This window comes from Stigmatopora argus, chromosome 17, assembly GCF_051989625.1.
Source record: "Stigmatopora argus isolate UIUO_Sarg chromosome 17, RoL_Sarg_1.0, whole genome shotgun sequence".
Classification (NCBI taxonomy): Eukaryota; Metazoa; Chordata; class Actinopteri; order Syngnathiformes; family Syngnathidae; genus Stigmatopora; species Stigmatopora argus.
In genome coordinates, this window is record NC_135403.1 from 14585898 (window position 1) to 14601589 (window position 15692).

The following is a 15692-nucleotide window of genomic DNA, read 5'->3' on the forward strand; positions in this document are numbered from 1 at the left end:
CTACATAGTATAGTAAGGCTTTTTTTGTTAAAAAACAACATAGTATAGTAAGGCTTTTTTTGTTAAAAAACGACATAGTATAGTAAGGCTTTTTTCTTAAAAAACGACATAGTATAGTAAGGCTTTTTTTCTTAAAAAACGACATAGCATAGTAAGGCTTTTTTCTTTAAAAAACGACATAGTATAGTAAGGCTTTTTTTCTTAAAAAACGACATAGTATAGTAAGGCTTTTTTTTCTTAGAAAACAACATAGTATAGTAAGGCTTTTTTTCCGTCAAAAAAGACATAGTATAGTAAGGCTTTTTTTCTTAAAAAACGACATAGTATAGTAAGGCTTTTTTTTCTTAGAAAATGACATAGTATAGTAAGGCTTTTTTCTTAAAAAAACGACATAGTATAGTAAGGCTTTTTTTCTTAAAAAACGACATAGTATAGTAAGGCTTTTTTTCTTAAAAAACAACATAGTATAGTAAGGCTTTTTTTTCTTAGAAAACAACATAGTATAGTAAGGCTTTTTTTCTTAAAAACGACATAGTATAGTAAGGCTTTTTTTCTTAAAAAACGACATAGTATAGTAAGGCTTTTTTTCTTAAAAAACGACATAGTATAGTAAGGCTTTTTTCTTAAAAAAACGACATAGTATAGCAAGGCTTTTTTTCTTAAAAAACGACATAGTATAGTAAGGCTTCTTTTGTTAAAAAACGACATAGTATAGTAAGGCTTTTTTTCTTAAAAAACGACATAGTATAGTAAGGCTTTTTTTTTCTTAAAAAAACGACATAGTATAGTAAGGCTTTTTTTCTTAAAAAACGACATAGTATAGTAAGGCTTTTTTTCCTTAAAAAACGACATAGTATAGTAAGGCTTCTTTTGTTAAAAAACAACATAGTATAGTAAGGCTTTTTTCTTAAAAAAACGACATAGTATAGTAAGGCTTTTTTTCTTAAAAAACGACATAGTATAGTAAGGCTTTTTTTCTTAAAAAACGACATAGTATAGTAAGGCTTCTTTTGTTAAAAAACGACAGTATAGTAAGGCTTTTTTTCTTAAAAAACGACATGGTATAGTAAGGCTTTTTTCTTAAAAAAACGACATAGTATAGTAAGGCTTTTTTTCTTAAAAAACGACATAGTATAGTAAGGCTTTTTTTCTTAAAAAACGACATAGTATAGTAAGGCTTTTTTTCCTTAAAAAACGACATAGTATAGTAAGGCTTTTTCTTTAAAAAATGACCATGTATAGTAAGGCTTTTTTTTTAAAAGACCATGTATAGTAAGCCTAATCTCATCTCATTTTCTGAACTGCTTTATCCTCATTAGGGTAGCGGGGGATGCTGGAGCCAATCCCAGCTGTCTCCAGGCCAGAGGCGGCGGACATCCTGAATCGGTGGCCAGACGATCTTAGGGTACAAGGAGACGGACAACCACGCACACTGTATAGTAAGTCTTTTTTTCCTTAAAAAACGACATAGTATAGTAAGGCTTTTTTCTTAAAAAAACGACATAGTATAGTAAGGCTTTTTTTGTTAAAAAACGACATAGTATAGTAAGGCTTTTTTTCTTAAAAAACGACATAGTATAGTAAGGCTTTTTTTGTTAAAAAACGACATAGTATAGTAAGGCTTTTTTTCTTAAAAAACGACATAGTATAGTAAGGCTTTTTTTCTTAAAAAACGACATAGTATAGTAAGGCTTTTTTTTCTTAGAAAACAACATAGTATAGTAAGGCTTTTTTTCTTAAAAAACGACATAGCATAGTAAGGCTTTTTTCTTTAAAAAACGACATAGTATAGTAAGGCTTTTTTTCTTAAAAAACGACATAGTATAGTAAGGCTTTTTTTTCTTAGAAAACAACATAGTATAGTAAGGCTTTTTTTCCGTCAAAAAAGACATAGTATAGTAAGGCTTTTTTTCTTAAAAAACGACATAGTATAGTAAGGCTTTTTTTTCTTAGAAAATGACATAGTATAGTAAGGCTTTTTTCTTAAAAAAACGACATAGTATAGTAAGGCTTTTTTTCTTAAAAAACGACATAGTATAGTAAGGCTTTTTTTCTTAAAAAACAACATAGTATAGTAAGGCTTTTTTTTCTTAGAAAACAACATAGTATAGTAAGGCTTTTTTTCTTAAAAACGACATAGTATAGTAAGGCTTTTTTTCTTAAAAAACGACATAGTATAGTAAGGCTTTTTTTCTTAAAAAACGACATAGTATAGTAAGGCTTTTTTCTTAAAAAAACGACATAGTATAGCAAGGCTTTTTTTCTTAAAAAACGACATAGTATAGTAAGGCTTCTTTTGTTAAAAAACGACATAGTATAGTAAGGCTTTTTTTCTTAAAAAACGACATAGTATAGTAAGGCTTTTTTTTTCTTAAAAAAACGACATAGTATAGTAAGGCTTTTTTTCTTAAAAAACGACATAGTATAGTAAGGCTTTTTTTCCTTAAAAAACGACATAGTATAGTAAGGCTTCTTTTGTTAAAAAACAACATAGTATAGTAAGGCTTTTTTCTTAAAAAAACGACATAGTATAGTAAGGCTTTTTTTCTTAAAAAATGACATAGTATAGTAAGGCTTTTTTTCTTAAAAAACGACATAGTATAGTAAGGCTTCTTTTGTTAAAAAACGACAGAGTATAGTAAGGCTTTTTTTCTTAAAAAACGACATGGTATAGTAAGGCTTTTTTCTTAAAAAAACGACATAGTATAGTAAGGCTTTTTTTCTTAAAAAACGACATAGTATAGTAAGGCTTTTTTTCCTTAAAAAACGACATAGTATAGTAAGGCTTTTTCTTTAAAAAATGACCATGTATAGTAAGGCTTTTTTTTTAAAAGACCATGTATAGTAAGCCTAATCTCATCTCATTTTCTGAACTGCTTTATCCTCATTAGGGTAGCGGGGGATGCTGGAGCCAATCCCAGCTGTCTCCAGGCCAGAGGCGGCGGACATCCTGAATCGGTGGCCAGACCATCTTAGGGTACAAGGAGATGGACAACCACGCACAATGTATAGTAAGTCTTTTTTCGTAAAAAACGACATAGAATAGTAAGGCTTTTTTTCCGTCAAAAAAGACATAGTATAGTAAGGCTTTTTTTTTTGTAAAAATACGTCATAGTATAGTATGGTTTTTTTCTTAAAAAACGACATAGTATAGTAAGTCTTTTTTCTTAAAAAACGACATAGTATAGTAAGGCTTTTTTCGTAAAAAAACGACATAGTATAGTAAGGCTTTTTTTTCTTAGAAAACAACATAGTATAGTAAGGCTTTTTTTGTTAAAAAACGACATAGTATAGTAAGGCTTTTTTTGTTAAAAAACGACATAATATAGTAAGGCTTTTTTTCTTAAAAAACGACATAGTATAGTAAGGCTTTTTTTTCTTAGAAAACAACATAGTATAGTAAGGCTTTTTTTGTTAAAAAACGACATAGTATAGTAAGGCTTTTTTCTTTAAAAAACGACATAGTATAGTAAGGCTTTTTTTCTTAAAAAACGACATAGTATAGTAAGGCTTTTTTTCTTAAAAAACGATAGTATAGTAAGGCTTTTTTTGTTAAAAAACGACATAGTATAGTAAGGCTTTTTTTCTTAAAAAACGACATAGTATAGTAAGGCTTTTTTTTCTTAGAAAACAACATAGTACAGTAAGGCTTTTTTTCTTTAAAAACGACATAGTATAGTAAGGCTTTTTTTGTTAAAAAACGACATAGTATAGTAAGGCTTTTTTTCTTAAAAAACGACATAGTATAGTAAGGCTTTTTTTCTCTCTCAAAAAAACGACATAGTATAATAAGGCGTTTTTTTCTTAAAAAACGACATAGTATAGTAAGGCTTTTTTTGTTAAAAAACGACATAGTATAGTAAGGCTTTTTTCTTAAAAAAACGACATAGTATAGTAAGGCTTTTTTTCTTAAAAAACTACATAGTATAGTAAGGCTTTTTTTGTTAAAAAACAACATAGTATAGTAAGGCTTTTTTTGTTAAAAAACGACATAGTATAGTAAGGCTTTTTTCTTAAAAAACGACATAGTATAGTAAGGCTTTTTTTCTTAAAAAACGACATAGCATAGTAAGGCTTTTTTCTTTAAAAAACGACATAGTATAGTAAGGCTTTTTTTCTTAAAAAACGACATAGTATAGTAAGGCTTTTTTTTCTTAGAAAACAACATAGTATAGTAAGGCTTTTTTTCCGTCAAAAAAGACATAGTATAGTAAGGCTTTTTTTCTTAAAAAACGACATAGTATAGTAAGGCTTTTTTTTCTTAGAAAATGACATAGTATAGTAAGGCTTTTTTCTTAAAAAAACGACATAGTATAGTAAGGCTTTTTTTCTTAAAAAACGACATAGTATAGTAAGGCTTTTTTTCTTAAAAAACAACATAGTATAGTAAGGCTTTTTTTTCTTAGAAAACAACATAGTATAGTAAGGCTTTTTTTCTTAAAAACGACATAGTATAGTAAGGCTTTTTTTCTTAAAAAACGACATAGTATAGTAAGGCTTTTTTTCTTAAAAAACGACATAGTATAGTAAGGCTTTTTTCTTAAAAAAACGACATAGTATAGCAAGGCTTTTTTTCTTAAAAAACGACATAGTATAGTAAGGCTTCTTTTGTTAAAAAACGACATAGTATAGTAAGGCTTTTTTTCTTAAAAAACGACATAGTATAGTAAGGCTTTTTTTTTCTTAAAAAAACGACATAGTATAGTAAGGCTTTTTTTCTTAAAAAACGACATAGTATAGTAAGGCTTTTTTTCCTTAAAAAACGACATAGTATAGTAAGGCTTCTTTTGTTAAAAAACAACATAGTATAGTAAGGCTTTTTTCTTAAAAAAACGACATAGTATAGTAAGGCTTTTTTTCTTAAAAAACGACATAGTATAGTAAGGCTTTTTTTCTTAAAAAACGACATAGTATAGTAAGGCTTCTTTTGTTAAAAAACGACATAGTATAGTAAGGCTTTTTTTCTTAAAAAACGACATGGTATAGTAAGGCTTTTTTCTTAAAAAAACGACATAGTATAGTAAGGCTTTTTTTCTTAAAAAACGACATAGTATAGTAAGGCTTTTTTTCTTAAAAAACGACATGGTATAGTAAGGCTTTTTTTCCTTAAAAAACGACATAGTATAGTAAGGCTTTTTCTTTAAAAAATGACCATGTATAGTAAGGCTTTTTTTTTAAAAGACCATGTATAGTAAGCCTAATCTCATCTCATTTTCTGAACTGCTTTATCCTCATTAGGGTAGCGGGGGATGCTGGAGCCAATCCCAGCTGTCTCCAGGCCAGAGGCGGCGGACATCCTGAATCGGTGGCCAGACGATCTTAGGGTACAAGGAGACGGACAACCACGCACACTGTATAGTAAGTCTTTTTTTCCTTAAAAAACGACATAGTATAGTAAGGCTTTTTTCTTAAAAAAACGACATAGTATAGTAAGGCTTTTTTTGTTAAAAAACGACATAGTATAGTAAGGCTTTTTTTCTTAAAAAACGACATAGTATAGTAAGGCTTTTTTTGTTAAAAAACGACATAGTATAGTAAGGCTTTTTTTCTTAAAAAACGACATAGTATAGTAAGGCTTTTTTTCTTAAAAAACGACATAGTATAGTAAGGCTTTTTTTTCTTAGAAAACAACATAGTATAGTAAGGCTTTTTTTCTTAAAAAACGACATAGCATAGTAAGGCTTTTTTCTTTAAAAAACGACATAGTATAGTAAGGCTTTTTTTCTTAAAAAACGACATAGTATAGTAAGGCTTTTTTTTCTTAGAAAACAACATAGTATAGTAAGGCTTTTTTTCTTAAAAAACGACATAGCATAGTAAGGCTTTTTTCTTTAAAAAACGACATAGTATAGTAAGGCTTTTTTTCTTAAAAAACGACATAGTATAGTAAGGCTTTTTTTTCTTAGAAAACAACATAGTATAGTAAGGCTTTTTTTCCGTCAAAAAAGACATAGTATAGTAAGGCTTTTTTTCTTAAAAAACGACATAGTATAGTAAGGCTTTTTTTTCTTAGAAAATGACATAGTATAGTAAGGCTTTTTTCTTAAAAAAACGACATAGTATAGTAAGGCTTTTTTTCTTAAAAAACGACATAGTATAGTAAGGCTTTTTTTCTTAAAAAACAACATAGTATAGTAAGGCTTTTTTTTCTTAGAAAACAACATAGTATAGTAAGGCTTTTTTTCTTAAAAACGACATAGTATAGTAAGGCTTTTTTTCTTAAAAAACGACATAGTATAGTAAGGCTTTTTTTCTTAAAAAACGACATAGTATAGTAAGGCTTTTTTCTTAAAAAAACGACATAGTATAGCAAGGCTTTTTTTCTTAAAAAACGACATAGTATAGTAAGGCTTCTTTTGTTAAAAAACGACATAGTATAGTAAGGCTTTTTTTCTTAAAAAACGACATAGTATAGTAAGGCTTTTTTTTTCTTAAAAAAACGACATAGTATAGTAAGGCTTTTTTTCTTAAAAAACGACATAGTATAGTAAGGCTTTTTTTCCTTAAAAAACGACATAGTATAGTAAGGCTTCTTTTGTTAAAAAACAACATAGTATAGTAAGGCTTTTTTCTTAAAAAAACGACATAGTATAGTAAGGCTTTTTTTCTTAAAAAATGACATAGTATAGTAAGGCTTTTTTTCTTAAAAAACGACATAGTATAGTAAGGCTTCTTTTGTTAAAAAACGACATAGTATAGTAAGGCTTTTTTTCTTAAAAAACGACATGGTATAGTAAGGCTTTTTTCTTAAAAAAACGACATAGTATAGTAAGGCTTTTTTTCTTAAAAAACGACATAGTATAGTAAGGCTTTTTTTCCTTAAAAAACGACATAGTATAGTAAGGCTTTTTCTTTAAAAAATGACCATGTATAGTAAGGCTTTTTTTTTAAAAGACCATGTATAGTAAGCCTAATCTCATCTCATTTTCTGAACTGCTTTATCCTCATTAGGGTAGCGGGGGATGCTGGAGCCAATCCCAGCTGTCTCCAGGCCAGAGGCGGCGGACATCCTGAATCGGTGGCCAGACCATCTTAGGGTACAAGGAGATGGACAACCACGCACAATGTATAGTAAGTCTTTTTTCGTAAAAAACGACATAGAATAGTAAGGCTTTTTTTCCGTCAAAAAAGACATAGTATAGTAAGGCTTTTTTTTTTGTAAAAATACGTCATAGTATAGTATGGTTTTTTTCTTAAAAAACGACATAGTATAGTAAGTCTTTTTTCTTAAAAAACGACATAGTATAGTAAGGCTTTTTTCGTAAAAAAACGACATAGTATAGTAAGGCTTTTTTTTCTTAGAAAACAACATAGTATAGTAAGGCTTTTTTTGTTAAAAAACGACATAGTATAGTAAGGCTTTTTTTGTTAAAAAACGACATAATATAGTAAGGCTTTTTTTCTTAAAAAACGACATAGTATAGTAAGGCTTTTTTTTCTTAGAAAACAACATAGTATAGTAAGGCTTTTTTTGTTAAAAAACGACATAGTATAGTAAGGCTTTTTTCTTTAAAAAACGACATAGTATAGTAAGGCTTTTTTTCTTAAAAAACGACATAGTATAGTAAGGCTTTTTTTCTTAAAAAACGATAGTATAGTAAGGCTTTTTTTGTTAAAAAACGACATAGTATAGTAAGGCTTTTTTTCTTAAAAAACGACATAGTATAGTAAGGCTTTTTTTTCTTAGAAAACAACATAGTACAGTAAGGCTTTTTTTCTTTAAAAACGACATAGTATAGTAAGGCTTTTTTTGTTAAAAAACGACATAGTATAGTAAGGCTTTTTTTCTTAAAAAACGACATAGTATAGTAAGGCTTTTTTTCTCTCTCAAAAAAACGACATAGTATAATAAGGCGTTTTTTTCTTAAAAAACGACATAGTATAGTAAGGCTTTTTTTGTTAAAAAACGACATAGTATAGTAAGGCTTTTTTCTTAAAAAAACGACATAGTATAGTAAGGCTTTTTTTCTTAAAAAACTACATAGTATAGTAAGGCTTTTTTTGTTAAAAAACAACATAGTATAGTAAGGCTTTTTTTGTTAAAAAACGACATAGTATAGTAAGGCTTTTTTCTTAAAAAACGACATAGTATAGTAAGGCTTTTTTTCTTAAAAAACGACATAGCATAGTAAGGCTTTTTTCTTTAAAAAACGACATAGTATAGTAAGGCTTTTTTTCTTAAAAAACGACATAGTATAGTAAGGCTTTTTTTTCTTAGAAAACAACATAGTATAGTAAGGCTTTTTTTCCGTCAAAAAAGACATAGTATAGTAAGGCTTTTTTTCTTAAAAAACGACATAGTATAGTAAGGCTTTTTTTTCTTAGAAAATGACATAGTATAGTAAGGCTTTTTTCTTAAAAAAACGACATAGTATAGTAAGGCTTTTTTTCTTAAAAAACGACATAGTATAGTAAGGCTTTTTTTCTTAAAAAACAACATAGTATAGTAAGGCTTTTTTTTCTTAGAAAACAACATAGTATAGTAAGGCTTTTTTTCTTAAAAACGACATAGTATAGTAAGGCTTTTTTTCTTAAAAAACGACATAGTATAGTAAGGCTTTTTTTCTTAAAAAACGACATAGTATAGTAAGGCTTTTTTCTTAAAAAAACGACATAGTATAGCAAGGCTTTTTTTCTTAAAAAACGACATAGTATAGTAAGGCTTCTTTTGTTAAAAAACGACATAGTATAGTAAGGCTTTTTTTCTTAAAAAACGACATAGTATAGTAAGGCTTTTTTTTTCTTAAAAAAACGACATAGTATAGTAAGGCTTTTTTTCTTAAAAAACGACATAGTATAGTAAGGCTTTTTTTCCTTAAAAAACGACATAGTATAGTAAGGCTTCTTTTGTTAAAAAACAACATAGTATAGTAAGGCTTTTTTCTTAAAAAAACGACATAGTATAGTAAGGCTTTTTTTCTTAAAAAACGACATAGTATAGTAAGGCTTTTTTTCTTAAAAAACGACATAGTATAGTAAGGCTTCTTTTGTTAAAAAACGACATAGTATAGTAAGGCTTTTTTTCTTAAAAAACGACATGGTATAGTAAGGCTTTTTTCTTAAAAAAACGACATAGTATAGTAAGGCTTTTTTTCTTAAAAAACGACATAGTATAGTAAGGCTTTTTTTCTTAAAAAACGACATAGTATAGTAAGGCTTTTTTTCCTTAAAAAACGACATAGTATAGTAAGGCTTTTTCTTTAAAAAATGACCATGTATAGTAAGGCTTTTTTTTTAAAAGACCATGTATAGTAAGCCTAATCTCATCTCATTTTCTGAACTGCTTTATCCTCATTAGGGTAGCGGGGGATGCTGGAGCCAATCCCAGCTGTCTCCAGGCCAGAGGCGGCGGACATCCTGAATCGGTGGCCAGACGATCTTAGGGTACAAGGAGACGGACAACCACGCACACTGTATAGTAAGTCTTTTTTTCCTTAAAAAACGACATAGTATAGTAAGGCTTTTTTCTTAAAAAAACGACATAGTATAGTAAGGCTTTTTTTGTTAAAAAACGACATAGTATAGTAAGGCTTTTTTTCTTAAAAAACGACATAGTATAGTAAGGCTTTTTTTGTTAAAAAACGACATAGTATAGTAAGGCTTTTTTTCTTAAAAAACGACATAGTATAGTAAGGCTTTTTTTCTTAAAAAACGACATAGTATAGTAAGGCTTTTTTTTCTTAGAAAACAACATAGTATAGTAAGGCTTTTTTTCTTAAAAAACGACATAGCATAGTAAGGCTTTTTTCTTTAAAAAACGACATAGTATAGTAAGGCTTTTTTTCTTAAAAAACGACATAGTATAGTAAGGCTTTTTTTTCTTAGAAAACAACATAGTATAGTAAGGCTTTTTTTCCGTCAAAAAAGACATAGTATAGTAAGGCTTTTTTTCTTAAAAAACGACATAGTATAGTAAGGCTTTTTTTTCTTAGAAAATGACATAGTATAGTAAGGCTTTTTTCTTAAAAAAACGACATAGTATAGTAAGGCTTTTTTTCTTAAAAAACGACATAGTATAGTAAGGCTTTTTTTCTTAAAAAACAACATAGTATAGTAAGGCTTTTTTTTCTTAGAAAACAACATAGTATAGTAAGGCTTTTTTTCTTAAAAACGACATAGTATAGTAAGGCTTTTTTTCTTAAAAAACGACATAGTATAGTAAGGCTTTTTTTCTTAAAAAACGACATAGTATAGTAAGGCTTTTTTCTTAAAAAAACGACATAGTATAGCAAGGCTTTTTTTCTTAAAAAACGACATAGTATAGTAAGGCTTCTTTTGTTAAAAAACGACATAGTATAGTAAGGCTTTTTTTCTTAAAAAACGACATAGTATAGTAAGGCTTTTTTTTTCTTAAAAAAACGACATAGTATAGTAAGGCTTTTTTTCTTAAAAAACGACATAGTATAGTAAGGCTTTTTTTCCTTAAAAAACGACATAGTATAGTAAGGCTTCTTTTGTTAAAAAACAACATAGTATAGTAAGGCTTTTTTCTTAAAAAAACGACATAGTATAGTAAGGCTTTTTTTCTTAAAAAATGACATAGTATAGTAAGGCTTTTTTTCTTAAAAAACGACATAGTATAGTAAGGCTTCTTTTGTTAAAAAACGACATAGTATAGTAAGGCTTTTTTTCTTAAAAAACGACATGGTATAGTAAGGCTTTTTTCTTAAAAAAACGACATAGTATAGTAAGGCTTTTTTTCTTAAAAAATGACATAGTATAGTAAGGCTTTTTTTCCTTAAAAAACGACATAGTATAGTAAGGCTTTTTCTTTAAAAAATGACCATGTATAGTAAGGCTTTTTTTTTAAAAGACCATGTATAGTAAGCCTAATCTCATCTCATTTTCTGAACTGCTTTATCCTCATTAGGGTAGCGGGGGATGCTGGAGCCAATCCCAGCTGTCTCCAGGCCAGAGGCGGCGGACATCCTGAATCGGTGGCCAGACGATCTTAGGGTACAAGGAGACGGACAACCACGCACACTGTATAGTAAGTCTTTTTTTCCTTAAAAAACGACATAGTATAGTAAGGCTTTTTTCTTAAAAAAACGACATAGTATAGTAAGGCTTTTTTTGTTAAAAAACGACATAGTATAGTAAGGCTTTTTTTCTTAAAAAACGACATAGTATAGTAAGGCTTTTTTTGTTAAAAAACGACATAGTATAGTAAGGCTTTTTTTCTTAAAAAACGACATAGTATAGTAAGGCTTTTTTTCTTAAAAAACGACATAGTATAGTAAGGCTTTTTTTTCTTAGAAAACAACATAGTATAGTAAGGCTTTTTTTCTTAAAAAACGACATAGCATAGTAAGGCTTTTTTCTTTAAAAAACGACATAGTATAGTAAGGCTTTTTTTCTTAAAAAACGACATAGTATAGTAAGGCTTTTTTTTCTTAGAAAACAACATAGTATAGTAAGGCTTTTTTTCCGTCAAAAAAGACATAGTATAGTAAGGCTTTTTTTCTTAAAAAACGACATAGTATAGTAAGGCTTTTTTTTCTTAGAAAATGACATAGTATAGTAAGGCTTTTTTCTTAAAAAAACGACATAGTATAGTAAGGCTTTTTTTCTTAAAAAACGACATAGTATAGTAAGGCTTTTTTTCTTAAAAAACAACATAGTATAGTAAGGCTTTTTTTTCTTAGAAAACAACATAGTATAGTAAGGCTTTTTTTCTTAAAAACGACATAGTATAGTAAGGCTTTTTTTCTTAAAAAACGACATAGTATAGTAAGGCTTTTTTTCTTAAAAAACGACATAGTATAGTAAGGCTTTTTTCTTAAAAAAACGACATAGTATAGCAAGGCTTTTTTTCTTAAAAAACGACATAGTATAGTAAGGCTTCTTTTGTTAAAAAACGACATAGTATAGTAAGGCTTTTTTTCTTAAAAAACGACATAGTATAGTAAGGCTTTTTTTTTCTTAAAAAAACGACATAGTATAGTAAGGCTTTTTTTCTTAAAAAACGACATAGTATAGTAAGGCTTTTTTTCCTTAAAAAACGACATAGTATAGTAAGGCTTCTTTTGTTAAAAAACAACATAGTATAGTAAGGCTTTTTTCTTAAAAAAACGACATAGTATAGTAAGGCTTTTTTTCTTAAAAAATGACATAGTATAGTAAGGCTTTTTTTCTTAAAAAACGACATAGTATAGTAAGGCTTCTTTTGTTAAAAAACGACATAGTATAGTAAGGCTTTTTTTCTTAAAAAACGACATGGTATAGTAAGGCTTTTTTCTTAAAAAAACGACATAGTATAGTAAGGCTTTTTTTCTTAAAAAATGACATAGTATAGTAAGGCTTTTTTTCCTTAAAAAACGACATAGTATAGTAAGGCTTTTTCTTTAAAAAATGACCATGTATAGTAAGGCTTTTTTTTTAAAAGACCATGTATAGTAAGCCTAATCTCATCTCATTTTCTGAACTGCTTTATCCTCATTAGGGTAGCGGGGGATGCTGGAGCCAATCCCAGCTGTCTCCAGGCCAGAGGCGGCGGACATCCTGAATCGGTGGCCAGACGATCTTAGGGTACAAGGAGACGGACAACCACGCACACTGTATAGTAAGTCTTTTTTTCCTTAAAAAACGACATAGTATAGTAAGGCTTTTTTCTTAAAAAAACGACATAGTATAGTAAGGCTTTTTTTGTTAAAAAACGACATAGTATAGTAAGGCTTTTTTTCTTAAAAAACGACATAGTATAGTAAGGCTTTTTTTGTTAAAAAACGACATAGTATAGTAAGGCTTTTTTTCTTAAAAAACGACATAGTATAGTAAGGCTTTTTTTCTTAAAAAACGACATAGTATAGTAAGGCTTTTTTTTCTTAGAAAACAACATAGTATAGTAAGGCTTTTTTTCTTAAAAAACGACATAGTATAGTAAGGCTTTTTTTGTAAAAAAACGACATAGTATAGTAAGGCTTTTTTTGTTAAAAAACGACATAGTATAGTAAGGCTTTTTTTCTTAAAAACAACATAGTATAGTAAGGCTTTTTTCTTAAAAAAACAACATAGTATAGTAAGACTTTTTTTCTTAAAAACGACATAGTATAGTAAGGCTTTTTTTCTTAAAAAATGACAGTATAGTAAGGCTTTTTTTCTTAAAAAACGACATAGTATAGTAAGGCTTTTTTTGTTAAAAAACGACATAGTATAGTAAGGCTTTTTTCTTAAAAAAACGACATAGTATAGTAAGGCTTTTTTTGTTAAAAAACGACATAGTATAGTAAGGCTTTTTTTCTTAAAAAACGACATAGTATAGTAAGGCTTTTTTTGTTAAAAAACGACATAGTATAGTAAGGCTTTTTTTCTTAAAAAACGACATAGTATAGTAAGGCTTTTTTTTCTTAGAAAACAACATAGTATAGTAAGGCTTTTTTTCTTAAAAAACGACATAGTATAGTAAGGCTTTTTTTGTAAAAAAACGACATAGTATAGTAAGGCTTTTTTTGTTAAAAAACGACATAGTATAGTAAGGCTTTTTTCTTAAAAAAACAACATAGTATAGTAAGACTTTTTTTGTTAAAAAACGACATAGTATAGTAAGGCTTTTTTTCTTAAAAAAGACAATGTATAGTAAGGCATTTTTGTTAAAAAAGACCATGTATAGTAAGGCTTTTTGTGTCTGGATTGCTGTCTCCGTCAGTGATGATCATGGCCTGCAATCAACGACAACGCGCATCCTGATTGCCGCCAAGTATCGCCCGTGTCAACCGTCTCTCCCTGATTTTGATGGACAAAGACGTCGGCGTCTGGCAACCCGTTCTCGTTTCATCTGGTGGAATCGTTCATCCTCCTAAAAATGGACTACAGTAAGACAAGTATAACAAGCATTTTTAATATATATTTTCTCCCTTTAGGCTTCATCAGAAGAAGAAAGGACTACTCACAGCAACTTGGGTTTGATTCCCATGCGTCAAAATGTCTGGTGACCTCTCAGGTGAGAAGCTCAAAGTCTACCCAAGTAGACTTATTTTAATTGATCCCTTTCTTTAAAAAAAAGGACCATGTATAACAAGGTATTTTTAAAAATGTTCTCTTTTAGGTGTGAGCAAGTGAAAGGGATTCCTATTGAAGCCCTTGTTGGTGTAGTGGTCTAAGTGTCCTGGCTTCCATTCCCAAAGGTGTCCCAATGTGTGCCTAATCCAACGTCCCTCCGGCGACCCCCTCAGGTAAGCCCAACGTCAGTGTTTTAATTGACTATGTATAATAGGGCACTTTCAAAATACATTCTCTTCTAGGAAAGGAGTCCGGTAGAACCCAGTTGTGGCGCAGTGGCCTGAGTTCCATTCCCAAAGGCGTCCCAATGTGTGCCTCATCCAACGTCCCTCAGGTAAGACCAACGTCAGTGTTTTAATTGACTAAGACACTTTCTCTTCCAGGAAAGAAGTCCGATAGAACCCAGTTGTGGCACTGTGGCCTGGGTTCCATTCCCGAGGTGGTGGACTTGGGACTTTCCACCTCAGGGGGTTGCCAGGAAGGGTACCTGGCAACCTCCTGAGGTGAGAAGTCCTAAGTCCACCACCTCGGGAATGGAACCCAGGCCACAGCGCCACAACTGGGTTCTATTGGACTCCTTTCCTAGAAGAGAAAGTGCCTTAGTCAATTAAAACACCGAGGTGGTGGACTTGGGACTTCTCACCTCAGGGGGTTGCCAGGTACTCTTCCTGGCAACCCCCTGAGGTGAGAGGTCCCAAGTCTACTACCTTGGTTTAATTGACCATGTAGACTTAGAAAAAAGACTAAGTCTACATGGTCAATTACACCGAGGTGGTGGACTTGGGACTTTCCACCTCAGGGGGTTGCCAGGAAGGGTACCTGGCAACCCCCTGAGGTGAGAAGTCCCAAGTCCACCACCTCGGTGTAATTGACCATGTAAACTTAGTCTTTTTTCTAAGTCTACATGGTCAATTACACCGAGGTGGTGGACTTGGGACTTCTCACCTCAGGGGGTTGCCAGGAAGGGTACCTGGCAACCCCCTGAGGTGAGAAGTCCCAAGTCTACTACCTTGGTTCAATTGACCATTTTAACTTAGTAATTTTTTCTAAGTGTTTTTCTCCTCAGGTATGATAAGTAGGAGAAAAAATTTTTTTTGCACCTGAACATCAGTGGTGGCGCAGTGCGCTAAGCATCCGACCGTCGTCGCAGGGACCCGGGTTCGAGTCCCGGCGGCGTCAAAGGAAAATCACACGCAGTCAATGCCAATTTTATTTCATGAAAAGACAGAATAAAAAGTTACAATCCTGCCCACTGAAAATAAATAGTGTTGTAAAGGAAGCTCCAAGATGTTTGACCCCATTTGGTAGGCCAATCATTTGGACAATTCTTGTTAGAATGACTTCAAATTTCCACAGCACATGTAGCAGAGGTTCAAGTTTTTGTGTTTCGTTTGGCATTTCTATCTTTACAGGTTAACAAATGCCATTCACTTGAAAAGAAAAGGCATTTTGGGTGTTGAGTATGCTTGGACGGACGAACTCAGTCACCCAAGACTCTTCACAAGTTTTGCAAAGAAGACACCAACAAAAATAGGACTTGGCACTCAACACTTGAAGAAAATGGCTGCTTCTGCATCGCTAAATCGCCAAGACGGCTATCAACATCAGCAGAGACAGGAAAGCAGGTTGGTGAAGCCTTCCTGCATAGTTCTGGGAAGAGCAAGTGTGGAAAGCCACATTCCAACACTCTTCCG

At 30.7% G+C, this 15692-nt stretch overlaps 3 long non-coding RNA genes across 3 annotated transcripts in view; all 3 read left to right on the top strand.

Moving 5' to 3' along the window:
- The first annotated feature begins 1292 nt into the window (after nt 1-1292).
- Nucleotides 1293-15692, top strand: part of LOC144091706 (uncharacterized) — a 131682-nt gene continuing 117282 nt past the window's right edge. The window contains exons 1-3 of the long non-coding RNA XR_013305828.1: nt 1293-1439; nt 5239-5358; nt 6952-7071. This is a non-coding gene — a long non-coding RNA (uncharacterized LOC144091706). The remainder of the gene's footprint in view (nt 1440-5238; nt 5359-6951; nt 7072-15692) is intronic.
- LOC144091918 (uncharacterized) lies at nt 9274-13855 on the top strand. Its single transcript, XR_013305919.1, has 4 exons — nt 9274-9418; nt 10871-10990; nt 12443-12562; nt 13646-13855. It is a non-coding gene; the product is annotated as an uncharacterized LOC144091918 (long non-coding RNA).
- LOC144091919 (uncharacterized) lies at nt 14038-15118 on the top strand. The gene is made up of 3 exons (XR_013305920.1): nt 14038-14171; nt 14241-14332; nt 15065-15118. It is a non-coding gene; the product is annotated as an uncharacterized LOC144091919 (long non-coding RNA).